Source organism: Chiloscyllium punctatum, chromosome 50 (genome assembly GCF_047496795.1).
Source record: "Chiloscyllium punctatum isolate Juve2018m chromosome 50, sChiPun1.3, whole genome shotgun sequence".
NCBI classification, from domain to species: Eukaryota; Metazoa; Chordata; class Chondrichthyes; order Orectolobiformes; family Hemiscylliidae; genus Chiloscyllium; species Chiloscyllium punctatum.
The window spans coordinates 36930901-36946295 of record NC_092788.1 but is presented as its reverse complement, the minus strand read 5'-3'; the positions used below and the strand labels follow the sequence as shown (position 1 = coordinate 36946295).

The window sequence follows — 15395 nt, the reverse complement described above, 5'->3', positions numbered from 1 at the left end:
GTGTCGTCGGACTGACCATGTGGTACTGTTATTCAAGAAGGAGCATGGGATATACCAGGCATCTACAGGCCAGTCAGGCTAATATCGTGGGTGGGACGTCTGTTGGAAGCAATTTTGGGAGATAGAATTAATCAGCATTTAAAGAGACTGGAGTTCATGAAGAACAGTCAGAATGGTTGTGTTAAGGAGGGGTCAGGTCTGACCAATGGGATTGCACTTTTTAAGGAGGTGACCAGGTGTGTAAAAAGGTGCAACACTTTCCTGTCGCCTGCTTGGAGGTCAGTAAGGCTTTTATCAGGATCCATACTGGAAACTATAGTGAACATAAAAACTCAAGATCCAAGGAATTTGGCGCAGAATGCTGAGTGGCAGGAAGCAGACAGTGATGGCCCAATTAGAAATCTCTGTCTGTTCATGTCTCACTGTTGGGGTCTTGCTGATGTGGTTGATAGAAAAGGTTTAGATTTGAATGGTGGAGGGTTAATCATTGGGTTCATGAATGATATGAAGATTGGTTGGGTGATAAATACTGAGGAGGATAGCCTTAGATTACAGAAGGATGGAGATGGCCTTGTCAGATGGACCGATCAGTGGCAACGGGTGAGGTGCCTGAAGACTGGAGGGTGATTAATGATGGGCCATTATTGAAGTAAGGCTGCAAGGAACAGCCATTGAACTATGGAGCTGTGAGCCTGATGGCAGTGGGGGGTAAGCTGTTGGAGGGCATTCTGAGAGACAACTTACATGGATTTGGAAAAGCAAGAATTGATTAGGGATGGTCAGCATGGCTTGTGGAAATGGTTTATCCAACTTGATAGAGGTTTTGAAGGGTTGACTGAGAAGATAGATGAGAAAGTTTCACATGGGAGACTGGTTAGTAAAAGGTTAGATGACATGACATCCAGGGAGAGAGAACAGCACGGTGCCGCAGTGGTTAGCACTGCTTCCTCACAGCACCAAGGATGCAACTTTGATTCTAGCTCCCAGCCACTGTCTGTGTGGAGTTTACACATTCTCCCTGTATCTGTGGGTTTCCTCTGGGTGTTCCGGTTTCTACCCACAATCCAAATATGTGCTGGTTAGGTGGGGTGGCCATGGGAAATGCAACATTACAGGGATAGAATAGAGAGTGTGAGTGTAGGTGGGATGCTTTTCAGACGGCCGATGTGGACCTGATGGGCCGAATGGCCTGATTTTACACTGTAGGAATTCAATGATTAATCAAGAGACCCAATAATGTTCTGAGGATCAGGGCTCCAATCTTGGACTGCGGTGGATGTCGGTCCTTACAATCTGAAGGGGTTTGTGGATAAATGCAGTCTGAGAGTTGGGCTGGGCTGTGTTCTGAGGTGTTAAGGGTGTGAATATTTTGTGGAGGTACTGTATGAGGGGCATTGTGGGTATACACAATAGAGTGGTGCTTTCTGAGGTATGAGGGAGCACTGTCTGGTGGTACAAGGTGCAGAATGTAGGAAGGTACAGATACACTTCCCTGATCATTCCCTCAGGGTCCGCAAGGCACACTGGTGTCGCAATTTGGGATGGAGGCCACGTCCATTTTAGAAGATTCAGATCTTTTTGAACAAACATTGAAAGATAACATCACCATGTGTCTTAAACATGGATTGGAGGAAAACTGTTGTCAATGTATGGTCACTTGTAGCTTGGAGACTCTCTAGAAAAGCAGGCACCCAAACAGACCAACGCTGTCGATGCAAGACGTGGTGCACAGGAAGATCCAACAAGTCATTTGCAGTTGCTGTCTGTCTCCCTACAGCAGTCATCATGCGAGATCAGGGTTTAGTCCTAGGAGAAGTAATCTCTCCATCAAACCTTCCTCCATGTTTGTACAGTAATCGTGGTTGTGTGTGTGTATCTCTGTGTGTGAGAGAGAGACAGAGAGCGAGTGTCTGTCTGTGTGTGAGAGAGAGAGTGCATGTGTGTGTATCTCTGTGTGTCTGTGTGTGTGAGAGAGGGATTATGTGTTTATGTATGTGTCTGTCTGAGTGTGTGTTTGTGTGCGTGTGTGTGTGTGAGAGAGGAATGTGTGTGTGTGTTTGAGGAAGTCAGAGTGTGTTTGAAAGAGAGTGTGTGTTTGTATGTATGTGTGTGAGAGGAATGTGTGTGTGTGAGAGAGAGGAATGTGTGTGTATATGTTTGAGAGTGTGTGTTTGGGAGAGTGAGTGTCTGTGAGAGTGTGTGTGTGTGTGTGTGTGTGTGTCTGTGTGTGTGTGTGTGTGTGTGTGTGTCTGTGTGTGTGTCTGTGTGTGTCTGTGACACAAAGGAGACACAAAGGTGCAAAATCCTAGAGAGGGGGCAGCTGCAAAGTCTGATCCCACCGATCTCACTGCTTCCCACTCCCATGAGAGCTCTTATGTATATTTCTGTGTACCCAGCTGTCTCTCCCACATTTTTCCTTCACTCCCTATCTCACAACATCCTTCATATCTCTGCCCTGTTAACATTTCCCTGCAGATTCCCTTCCTCCAACACTCTGCCCCATTGTCACCCCATCATGTTTTTCAGGAATGTTTAATCATTCAATCTTCCCCAAAACCAACACCTTGCTCATCTCTCTCTGCATCTTTCTCTCAGCTCTGGGGGATCTTGCCTTTCTTGTCTCTAAATCATTCTCATTGCATCACAGCAGCCCCCCCCACCCCCACCCCTCAACTCTCTCAGCTCTATGCTGCTGCTGCAACTCCCCCCTCTCTCTCTCTCTCTCTCTCTCTCTGTCCTATATCTCTCCCTGGGATTTCTCTCTTGCTGTCTATTTGAACTTCACTCCCTGTCTTTGCCTCCCCTTTTCCCCCTCAAATCTGTCTGACATTGTATTTCTCTTCCTAGGGTTTTACTATCTCTCTCTCCTTTTCTCTCTCTGCCTCTCTCCTGCTCTTTTTCAGTTCTTCTCACTTTCTCTCCCACCCTCTGCCTGCCTGTCTTTCTCGTGTTCTCTCCCTCCCTCTCACTGTCTGTCTACCCATCTCTCTTTCTCTCTTGTCGTTTCTCTCCCTCTGTCTCCCTAGACCCCTGTCCCAGTAACTGGGAAAGGGACATTGGGAAGAGTTTGTCTCTGTCTCGCTGGATGTTGTACAGTTAATGCAGGGGATCAACCTTTTCCTGGTCTCTCCCGAATGTTACCTCGACTGTGGGGAGGGGGTTAGTGTAAGGGACATAAAAGGACTTTTCTCATTGAGTCTGAAATGAAGAAAAAGAGAAGGGAAGGGTGACAAAAAGAGAAAGAGAGAGATGGAGAGAGTGGGGATGGAGAAATTGAGGAGAGAGAGAGATGGGGAGTGAGAAACAGGGAGAGGAAGAAGGACACATATGAAGGGAGAGCGACAGTGTGTGCAGCTGGGGAATGGTTGCAGAGTGGGATCTTTCTGTGCATGACAGCAGTCAGTCAAAAGGTGTGTTAGTCTCTGCACCATGTCCTCCAGCCCAGGAGCTGTGGGTCTACATGGGAAGGGGGAGATTGGGAGACAAGGGGGGAGTGGGACAGCCAGAGATGGGGGACTGTTTGATGGGGTTTTGGGGTTGGTGGAGAAAGGAGGGGCTGCTGTGAGAGAGAGAGAGATTGAGGGAGGGACAGCATGAGACACAAAGTCTGCGACAGGATGGAGAAGAGGTGTTCAAAGTTTGGGAGAAGATTTGTAGCTCGGGTGCTCATTGTTGTGGTTCTGTTCGCCGAGCTAGGAATTTATGTTACAGACGTTTCGGCCCCTGTCACATCGACCTGGACCCAATATACCGGCTACTGCAGCGGACAGCTGGAACTGACAACCGGAAGCAGCAGAGACAGGCCACTATACATGTCAGAGGAAACATCACAGAAGCGCTTCACAGGAGGCTCCCAAACACTGAGGATGTCACCTAGACAGGGGATGAAACGTCTGTAACACAAATTCCCAACTCGGTGAACAGAACCATAACACGGAGAAGAGGTTTCCACAGAAAGGATAGTCAGTGAGGCCATTCAGGGGACAATCCTGAGGATCCTGAACAGGACCAAGATCATTTAATGGGGGAGGGGGGAATGGGCAGAAAGGACTCCATCTGTGATACAAGCCTTCTATAATTCTGGGACTGGGATCTTGCTGTGCATTAAAACAGCCACAGGCCAGTCAGTCAACCCAAACTCATTTACCTGTGTGAGAAAGTGAGGACTGCAGATGCTGGAAAGTCAGAGTTACAAAGTGAGGAGCTGGGGAAGCCCAGCGGGTCAGCCAGGAGAGTCGATGGTTCTGGCCTGACCTGCTTGGCTTTTCCAGCTCCGCACTTTTCCACTCAACTCCCTCTGCCCCAGGGAGTGGGGCTCACAGCAATGTTGGGGGGACAGCAAAATATTTGAGGGGGGGGGGCACAGTTGGTGAGGCAATTATTTGGGAGGGAAGGCATTTGGGAAAGGGGATAAATTTGGGAGGACAGTGAAAATGAGGGGCATAGTATTTTTGAGGGGGTACAAAATTGGATGAGATCTTTTAGGTCTGAAATAGCGAAAAACAGAAAGGGAGAGTGAGAAAAAGAGACATAGAGATGGAGAGAGTGGGGATGGAGAAGGGGATCGGAGAAAGATAGGCAGAGAGAGACAAGGAGAGGGAGAGAGTGAGAGAAAGAGTGTGTATGTGAGAGAGAGAGAGAGAGACAGACAGAAGGACAGAGAGAGAGGGGACAGAGAGAGGGAGAGAAGGGGAAGTCAGACTAAGACTAAGGAGTTAAACCATGGACAGACTGAAGGGGTGACACTTGTTATTCCAGTTGGTTCCAACTCTCTCTCTCAATTGATTTTCACATTCCCTCTCTCCCATGCCCCTGGGGTTTGCTTCAGCCTGTCTCTCTCTCTCTCCCTCTCTCTCTGGTTCTGCCTCTGGGTCTGTGAAACTGTTTTCTCTTGCCCTCTCTCTCTCTGGATGGTCAGATGGTCTCTGTCTCTTGCCATGCTGGTCTCCTCAGAAGGTCTTCAGAGATTCAGGCAATCAGTCTGCAGATAAACCCTGTTTTTGTTCATTTCTAGATGGTTTTCCGGAACTTTCTATCGTTCCGGCCAATTAGGAGAATCTGTTAATAGTTTGAAGCATTGCCAATCATTGGGATGGCTTGTTGCTGTTAGTTTCTTTGTGTAGCAGGAGCCGGTGCCTTCCTGTCTGGGTCCTCATTTGTTTGGTAGATACGTCTGTCCAGAATAACTGTTACCTTTTACATTATGCAGTGTTTGCGCTGTGCCTGGTGTGCGGGTTTTGTGATTTGGGAGATTTCCTTGGCCAATACACCTTGGCTGTCTCTCTGTGTTTTAACCAGGAGTTTGTGACATCTCCCCCAACTCATCCACTTGAAAGGAAAGAAAAGAAGCTTATGCAATAAATTACAAACCTACTTTTAAAAGCTGGTTATTGTGAGAGGTAATTTCGGTTTGCAACTTTAAGATGTGCCTAGACCACAGACTGATCTATAATAAAAGATAAAACTTTTGCTCCTTTTCTAAAACTTAGACTTTTGCTTTCTTAAAACATTTTGTATACTCAAAATTAGAATAGTTTAAAATAGTGCATGCAGTTCGTGAGCAGAGTAAAACAAGCAGGCCCTTGATTGATGAAACCATAAACACAGACAGGGAAGGAGGAGTTCTTGACTGCTAGAGGCTGCAAGACAGGGAAACGACTCGAGAGACATCTGCTACAGATTGATACAGAGACATCTGCTACAGCACAGAGAAGAATAAGTCTTTGACTGATAAGACTACAGGGAGAGAAAAATAACACCTCTAGGGTCTGGAGACATTTGTTGCAGACTTTGTGATAAGGATGCAAGTTGGAGAATAATGATGTTTTTAAGAATGTGAACCTCATGGCTCATTAAGAGCCAGGAAGGGGAGGGTCTGGAGACATTTGTTGCAGACTTTGTGATAAGGATACAAGTTGGAGAATAATGATGTTTTTAAGAATGTGAACCTCATGGCTCGTTAGAACCAAGGAGGGGAGGGACTTGTACTGTATATAATGAGAAACTTTGTAAGCCTCAGCGCGCCTTTTACTCAGAAGGCTGCCCGACTCTGCAGACTTGCTAATAAAACTTTGTTTTCCTGAATTTGTCTAGAGCGATTATTAAGAAGCGATTTTCGTTTCTCACAACTTGGGGGCTCGTCGTCCGGGATCAACACTCCGGCCGCGGGGGGAGCTGAGGAAGGACATCGGAGAAGGTGCACCCTGCTGATTTCAGCAGTCCCTGATTCCTTGCTTGTCGCCCCGCGCGGCTTGAGCGAGTGATATCCGGGAGGCTCAGGAAAACAAAGGAGGGGTGTGGCCGAGGCAGTGGGGACGGTTAACGATCGAGTAATTTCGGTGCACCGAACCCAGGTAAGAAAAACTTGCAGGGACCGTGTTTCCGGACGCCTGGGGACCTACGGGGTGCCTGTGGATTTTTCTACAGAGACGTAGGACTCAGGTATCTAGAGACCGGGGCTGGCCTGTGAGGGATTTTGCAGAGACCGTGTTTGCGGAGGAACGTGTACCTACGGGGTGCCTGTGATCTGTTTCACAGAGACGTAGGACACAGGAATCCAAAGACCGGGGGTGCCTGCAAAGGAACCTGGGCGATCACGGGACTGAAGGTCCGGGAATTGGCTACATTGTGATAGATTATCACGGGAGAAATATGAAGTCCTCGGAAATGGGAAATAAGGGATCTAAGGCGATTAAGGGATGGGCTGGGGTATGTTTTGTTATTTGTAGATAGAATAAGTATAAGTAGCAGGAAATGATCTTGGAAACATATGTTATAAAATCCATATAAGTGGGAGCTTATAAAAAATAATGGGTAAAGATGCTGCTGGGAGTTGTCCACAGACCCATCAACAATAGCTTTCTTTGGGACAGAATAGTTCAGGGAGAAAATAAGGTGTGTAAAAAACAGGCAGTATATTTATCACTGGTGATTTTAATTTTCATGTAGATTGGGAAAATCAAGTTGCCTAAGGAAGTCAGAAGGACACTTTTCTAGAATCATATGTTCTACATCCAAATGGGAATCAAGCTATTTTGCGTCTGATAATATATACTGAGGAAGGTTTAATACGTGATCACAAAGTAAAAATAAACTCTAAAGGTTACAGTGACCATAATATGATAGAAGTTAGCATTCATGTTAAGAGTAAGAAACTTGGGTTGAAAACAACTGTGCTATAAACTCGAAGAAGGTAGGCATTGTGCAGAGTTAACTGGAGTGGACTCAGAAAGAAGTTTAATAGAAAAAACAACTAATGAACAACTGCACACTTTTATGAAAATAGTTCATGACTCCCAGTTTCCTCAGTGAGGAAAAATGATTCCAGGAAGGGAATATCAAAGAATGATTAACCAAGGGAAAAAAAAAACAGACAGAGTTGAAAGAAAAGTCATAAAAATGGAAAAGATTGTGAGAGAATCAATGTCTGGAAGGTATCAAAAAAAAACTTAAATTTTGCTGCAAACAAAAAAAACATTTATGACAGCAACAGACACACAATGCATGAAAGTTGGTCCTATCCACTTAATGATTCAAATGGTTAAACAAGCTTTTGGAGAACACAAAGGACATCATCTGAAAATTGGTTGTGCACGGAGAGAAATTGTATTATTGATAGTCACTGCTCGGATGTTATGCATTTTCCACCAAAGATATTTAATTGTGATTACTTTCCCCAATAATTGCATACAAATTAAGTCTGCAAAGGCTGCCAATTGTTATAACACCACCTTCTTGTGGTCTGTATGAAAATAAAATCTCTGTTGTATACTATTTATTATAAGGGAACACTGTTCCAACTACATGACAGAAAGGATAGCTGGCTTGCTTAACTGTAAGTATAACCTGTCTAAACAATAACTTCTCAGGATTAGTGACAACTGACTGAATTTCTGAATCATACGGTGCATTCTTGTAGTGTGCAGAAAACTGAGAAAGAACTCCATTAGCAGCTAAAAGGGTGTAAACTACTCAATGTATAAAACATACAGGAAACAGTTTGCAGAAAAATTCACCATTGACACGTTTAATTGCTACCATTCAAACACCCAAACTTCAGAAATGTAGGCCATCATTTACCTAACTGTGCAAATGTCCAAATCAACTGGGTTTACAGAAGCCCCGAGAAATTCTAAAGGACTGTTGCAATTTCAGGGAGGTGGGGGGATGGAATGGTGGAGAAGAGAGACCAACTGAAAATGATATTACTTTGAAGAGAGTTAAAGTTTCAATCAACCTCTTCAATTGTTGGTCCACCAGAAGGGTCCTTTCTGACTTGTTCTGAGAATGGCCCTTCGGGCATACCTCCCTGGTAAAGTTTGGCAATGATGGGCTTGCATATTTTTTTTTTCAAATCTTTCAACTGCTGCTCAAAGTCCTCCTTCTCTGCTGTTTGGTTTGCCTCCAGCCAGGAGATGGCCTGGTTACACTTTTCGATGACTTTGTTCTTATCTTCCTCACTGATCTTGCCTTTCGTTTTTCTCTTCCTCCACTGAACTCTTCATGTTAAATGCGTACGACTCCAGGGAATTCTTGGCTGTAATTTTCTCACGCTGCATATCATCCTGACCTTTGTACCTCTCCGCTTCCTGCACTATCCTCTCGATCTCCTCCTTACTCAACCTGCCCTTGTTATTGGTGATGGTGATTTTGCTCTCTTTGCCAGTGCTCTTGTCCACAGCAGAGACATTCAAGATGCCATTTGCGTCAATATCAAAGGTGACCTCAATCTGTGGTACACCACGTGGCGCAGGAGGGATCCCACTGAGGTCAAATTTGCCCAAGAGAACTCCGGAGGAAAGGTCTCCTGGCTCACACTCCGCCGCTCGACTTCCTCTTGCATAAGGTGGAGCCCGGAGACTGGGTACTTGTTAAGACCTGGAAGGCCGAAAAGCTCCAGCCGCGGTGGGAAGGACCGTTCCTGGTTCTGTTAACAACTGAAGCAGCTGTTCGGACGAAAGAGAAAGGGTGGGTCCACGCATCAAGGATAAAGGGACCTGTTCCGCCTGAAGGAGAAAGCACTTGGACATGCGAGCAAGGGGACAAGCCGTTGGTGGTAAAACTGAAAAGACAGCAATAATGAACTCTACTTGGACTGTATTGGTGGGGATATTAATCAGTTTTCTCTTGTATGTGGGGGAGGGTAAGGGAAGATGTGACAAATGTCGAACTACAGTAAGACTTGGGATTCGAATCTACTCGGGAACATTGTGTCCCATTCCTATGTGGACGATTGGTGTTACGATGTGAGTGCACGCCATGAATGTCGGGAGGGTGGAAGACCCTATTATCAGGTGTATAATAAAGGATACGGTGGCAAAATCCGTGGATGCCCTATAAATGACCGCTGGGTGTGTATTAGCAAAACTGGGAGGTGGGACCTATCCTCCGTGTTGCGCAGGGAACAGGTTGACAGAGTCAAGGAGACCAAGATACAGAACACTGATCGGGGGTTGGGGAAAGAGCAAGACCGTCAGGGAACGGTCGTGGCCTCTAAAGTGCCATCTGTATACGAAGAGGTAGAAGAAAAGATTGAACTCCCTGATGTTACACAAAACCTGTTTATTGATCTCACCTCTAGAATAGCCACTGTTTTAAATGTTAGCAATTGCTGGGTTTGTGGGGGGCCGCATATGTCAGAACAATGGCCGTGGACTGGTCAAAGCTTAGACATAGGGGAGTTGCTACAAACCACTTGGACCTGTGTCAACGATAGAAAAAGCCAGGGGTGGAGACTGACAAACAGCCCTGAGGGCCGGTTCTGTATTGAAGGCAAGGGGACAGTGGAGGTAGGGATTAGTCCCTGTCAGAATGTATTGGATGCAACCACGCGAGTATGGTGGCCTGAGGATATTACTTGGTACATTGCAAACCGAGATCATGGAAATTGCGTTCCATTACGTACTGATTCCTCCTCTGACGAGCTGGGGACTGATTACTGGAATTGCAGTGGTCCTAGTCCTTATGAGGGCGTCCCTGGGGTAAAGGAACTGTGGGATGATGTTGTGAGGCAGGGAGGGCCTGCTCCAGATGGCCTATTTTGGATATGCGGTAATCAGGCATACTCCAAACTACCCATGGGATGGGCTGGGGTATGCTTCCTGGGTCTAATACGACCTGCGTTCTTCCTATTACCCCGGAAGGAAGGCAACGATTTGGGAATTAAACTATTTGACTCTCTCCGTAGGTCGCCAAGGGATATCCAAGTCGGTGATTGGGGGGATGAGTGGCCACCGGCCCGGGTTATTGCATACTACGGGCCGGCTACATGGGCACAGGACGGATCATGGGGGTACCGTCTCCTATCCATATGTTAAATCGAATTATCAGGCTCCAAGCAGTCATAGAGGTCATTACTAACCAGACCGCTCTGGCCCTGGAGTTGCTGGCTAAGCAGCAGGATCAGATGAGGGCTGCTATATATCAAAACCGACTTGCCTTGGATTATCTGTTGGCCTCGGAGGGGGGCGTGTGCGGGAAGTTTAACCTGACTAACTGCTGCCTAGAAATTGACGATAATGGTAAAGCGGTTTTGGAAATTTCCGATGAAATTCGGAAATTGGCCCATGTGCCAGTACAATCTTGGCATCCTCTTAGTGGCATCGGATGGTGGGATGGTCTCCTAGGTGGTAGTTGGTGGCGCACGGTGCTACTGATGGTTGGGGGGGGGGGGCGTGATGCTTCTCCTCATATTACCCTGCCCAACCCCCTGTATTCAGCTTCTAATTCAGAAAAATATTTCCCGACTCCAGGCAGTGGTGTTTCCACAACATGGGACACGGGAATTAAGGTGATGTTGCTGCGAAAGTCCAAAGATTTCCCGGGCCGTTAAGGAAGGGGGGGTCTTATCTTGGTCAGGCACATCTTAAAAAGAGAAAAGGTTGGAATTGTGAGAGGTAATTTCGGTTTGCAATTTTAAGATGTGCCTAGACCACAGACTGATCTATAATAAAAGATAAAACTTTTGCTTCTTTTCTAAAACATTAGACTTTTGCTTTCTTAAAACATTTTGTATACTCAAAAGTAGAATGGTTTACAATTGTGCATGCAGTTTGTGAGCAGAGTGACTTATTTTCTAAAAACATTTAGACTTTTGCTTTCTTAAAACATTTTGTATACTCAAAAGTAGAATAGTTTAAAATAGTGCAGTTTGTGAGCAGAGTAAAACAAACAGGCCCTTGATTGATGAAACCATAAACACAGGCAGGGAAGGATGAGTCCTTGACTGATAAAGACTGCAGGACAGGGAAACGACTCGAGAGACATCTGCTCCAGATTGATACAGAGACATCTGCTACAGCACAGACAGAGAAGAATAAGTCTTTGACTGATAAGACTACAGGGGGAGCAAAATAACACCTCTAGGGTCTGGAGGTATTTGTTGCAGACTTTGTGATAAGGATGCAAGTTGGAGAACAATGATGTTTTTAAGAATGTGAACCTCATGGCTCGTTAAGAGCCAGGAAGGGGAGGGTCTGAAGACATTTGTTGCAGACTTTGTGATAAGGATGCAAGTTGGAGAATAATGATGTTTTTAAGAATGTGAACCTCATGGCTCGTTAGAACCAAGGAGGGGAGGGACTCGTACTGTATATAATGAGAAACTTTGTAAGCCTCAGCGCGCCTTTTACTCAGAAGGCTGCCCATCTCTGCAGACTTGCTAATAAAGCTTTGTTTTCCTGAATTTGTCTAGAGCGATTATTAAGAAGCAATTTTCGTTTCTAATACTCCATTAACGAGATTTTTGGTGTTTCCAGCTACCTTCATTTATCTGCCCACACTGACCACGTTCTCATTTATTGCACATTCTCCTCTATTGCTGATGTCCCTAAATGCCTTGCCTTACACTTCTCTGGGTTGTTTGCTTCATTCGCCTGGACCCCATAATTTCTGTTTTTAACCAGTCTGCCATGGGATCTCTCTTCAAATCCAAGTAATTCACATGCAGTTACAGGTTAGTGCCTCAGACCGACAGTCAGATTAATTACACACGATCTTCCTTGAACAAATCCAGACCGACTGTCCTGGAGTCCCTGGGACTTCCTCAGTGACCGGTTATTCACTCTCAGAGTTCCAGCCTCGACCTATTCACTCAGTCCCTTGCTCCACAGTAAACAAAGTTGCAGTATTAGCCATTTTCCTGTCCTCCGGCATCATTGCTGCATCCAGTGAGGATTGGATAATGTCGGTAAATATAAGGCAGGGGATTTTCCCTGCTCCTTTTAACAGTCTGGAACATTGTGTTACCCCTTTTTTGAGGATTTTAATCTACTGTATAATTCTCCACTCCAAGTTTGTTGCTCCCAATATTTCATCCCTGTTTTGATTCAGACAGACAGAGGCCTAAACCATCTTATGATATGGTCAAGTATCATTTTAATCTGGTTTCATGGAGGGTTACTCTCCACCAGGTGAAGTGCATTTTCTCATGATACCATCCCCAATCTGCCTCATTAACTACTCTCCCTACCCGCGTGGTCTTCCTCTCATCTGATACTAACACAATGACTTTTCCCCTTCGTCATAACAGCTGCCCTCTGACTGGATATCCCAGAATGCACCGGCCTCCCTGTTTCCAGGAGCCATCTTTAAAAAGTCATTTTACTCTTGAATTGTGAATCTGAAACTGGCCTGGACATGGCAGAGGGGGTAAACCTGGGGCTCCCCATTGTGGACAAGCCCCTGGTCCTGGGGTATGACATGATGCATGAGAGGGACATTATCTTCCTCCAGGGCTGGCAGGGGAAGCTATGACACCAGATCCTTCCAGCTTGGTCCGAGGCTGACCCCTGGGTCAGTGTGATTCCAGCCTTCTGGGTGAATGCCCAGCAGTGTAGAAAGGAGGTCAGTGACCTTTTCCCCTCTACCAGGGTAAGTGGCATCCTCTCCACTTCTCCCACCCTCAGTGAATGCAGCACCTTCTCTCAGTCTCTCTCTAATCTCTGCCCAACTCTGCCTGGTGTCTGTGCTGCCCACTCCCTCAGTCAGAGCACCTCGACACCTTCCCCCCAGCTGTCCCAGCACTAACAGCTGTACCAACCACTTCCATTTCCCTAATCCTACTTGGTAATTCTCATATTCCGGAAGGAACTATCCCACACTAGGGCACAAAGAGCTAAGAGGGATATGGGGCAGCCGAACATTCATTGCCTCACCCCCTCACAGGGGAAGGATCCTGACCCGAACAACCATGAGAGGCTGACAGACCGTGTCCAAGCTCCCGAACTGGGATCTGAGACTCCCCCTGACTCCCTGTGCTGGGCACCGTGACTGACTGTGGACAATGATATCAAGCTTCCTGATTTGTGTCTCTGCTAAACACCAAGACAATACAGCAGACAGGTGAGTCTGGTAGCTCTGGCTGAGGGGAAACGCTGCTAAAGGCAGGGTAAGGCAAGGCAATAATTTTGTGAGCATTGAAGTCAGCTCAAAGTGAGTGTGTACAAACATGGAGTGAGCAGCCCAGAGGGACAGTCCATGAGCTGGGTGTGGGTCCCTGGGCACAGTGTTCTTGCAGCAGCATTGCAATGTGAGTTGTCAGCGCGCCCTGAGCTGCAGTATTGAATTACAGAAGCGTGGTGTCAGTGGGTCAGAGATGTGCTGGGATGGCATGGTGAGGCTGGCATGTGTCAGATGCCAGCATTGGTGGGTGTGGAGTGCATGCAGCTTCTGTCAGCGCAGTTTCCCCGAGACGTTGGTATCCAAGATAGAATGACGCAGGAGCGAGGGTCAAGATGGCGTCATCAGGTACCAGCTTAGACATTCATATCAAATTCTCAATATTGAGTTTCCCCACGGTGGGGAAGGATATGAAGCTACAAGTTGATGAGGGGAGGGATCTACAATAATATGGCTGTTGGTAATCAGTAATCATTCAGTGAGCATCTCGCCACCCCCTGGCTCAAATCTTGACATAAAGAGCGGTCCAGCTCAGGAACAGGCCCTTCAGCCCAGCAGGCCCACACTGACACATGATGCCCTTCTAAAGTTAAAACAAAAGTTTTTGCTCAGATAGCTTCTATGTCATTCTATTCCCTACTTACTCATACTTGTGCCAAGATCCCTCTTAAACCTTGCTATATTGGCTTCTTCCCCTCTGGCAGTGCATTCCAGGCACTTTCACATCCTGTCTGGTACAGCAAAAAAAACCTATCACATCGCCTGAACTTTCTCCATTTTACCTAAAACCTATGATCCTGAGTAATTGATATTTCTACTCTGGGGGAAAAAAAACACTGTCCTTCTATCTATACCTCCGATAATTTTGTAAATATCTATCAGTTAGCCCCATATCCAATGATACCCAGGTGCACACGAAACATGTTTGTTCAATTTCTCCTTCTGGCTAATACCCTCCAAACCAGACAACATGCTGGTAAAACGTTTCCATACCCTCTCCAACACTTCAACATCGTTCTGCTGGTGTTGGCAACCAGTACTGTACACGATATTCTAAATGTGCCCGAACTAAGTTTCTCTCCAGCTGCAATATGACCTGCTAATTTTCATGCTGCATGCTGCGATGACTGTCTGCAAGTTTACCGTCAGTCTTCTTGATCACCCTCTCCACCCATGTTACCACTTTCAGGGAACTGTCGAACTGTACACCTAGATCCCTTCGGATGTTGATGCAGCCAAGAGTTTTCCCATCCACGTTATACTTCTCTCCTGCATTAGACCTTCTAAAACACATCACGTCGCAACTGCCCAGATAAAGTTACATCTGTATTTTCTCTGTCCAAGACTGCAGCTCACAGTGGGAGGTGTGTCGGTCGCTGATGGTTACTGTACAGTGGGAGGTATGTCGGTCTGTGATGGTTACTGTACAGTGGGCGGTATGTCGGATCGTGATGGTTACTATACGGTGGGAGGTATGTCGGGGTGTGATAGTTACTGTACAGTGGGAGGTATGTCGGGGTGTGATGGTTATTGTACAGTGGGGGTATGTCGGGGTGTGATGGTTACTGTACAGAGGGAGGTATGTCGGGGTGTGATGGTTACTGTACAGTGGGAGGTATGTCGGGGTGTGATGGTTACTGTACAGTGGGAGGTATGTCGGGGTGTGATGGTTACTGTACAGTGGGAGGTATGTCGGGCCGTGATGGTTACTGTACAGTGGGAGGTATGTCGGGGTGTGATGGTTACTGGACAGTGGGAGGTATGTCGGGGTGTGATGGTTACTGTACAGTGGGAGGTATGTCGGGGTGTGATGGTTACTGTACAGTGGGAGGTATGTCGGGGTGTGATGGTTACTGGACAGTGGGAGGTATGTAGGGGTGTGATGGTTACTGGACAGTGGGAGGTATGTCGGACCGTGATGGTTACTGTACAGTGGGAGGTATGTCGGGCTGTGATGGTTACGGGACAGTGGGAGGTATGTCGTGCTGTGGTGGTTA

At 46.5% G+C, this 15395-nt stretch overlaps 1 pseudogene; it reads right to left on the bottom strand.

Annotated features, from left to right (window-relative positions):
* Nucleotides 1-8227: 8227 nt before the first annotated feature.
* Nucleotides 8228-8870, bottom strand: LOC140470045 (heat shock 70 kDa protein-like; annotated as a pseudogene).
* Between the last annotated feature and the right edge of the window lie 6525 nt (nt 8871-15395).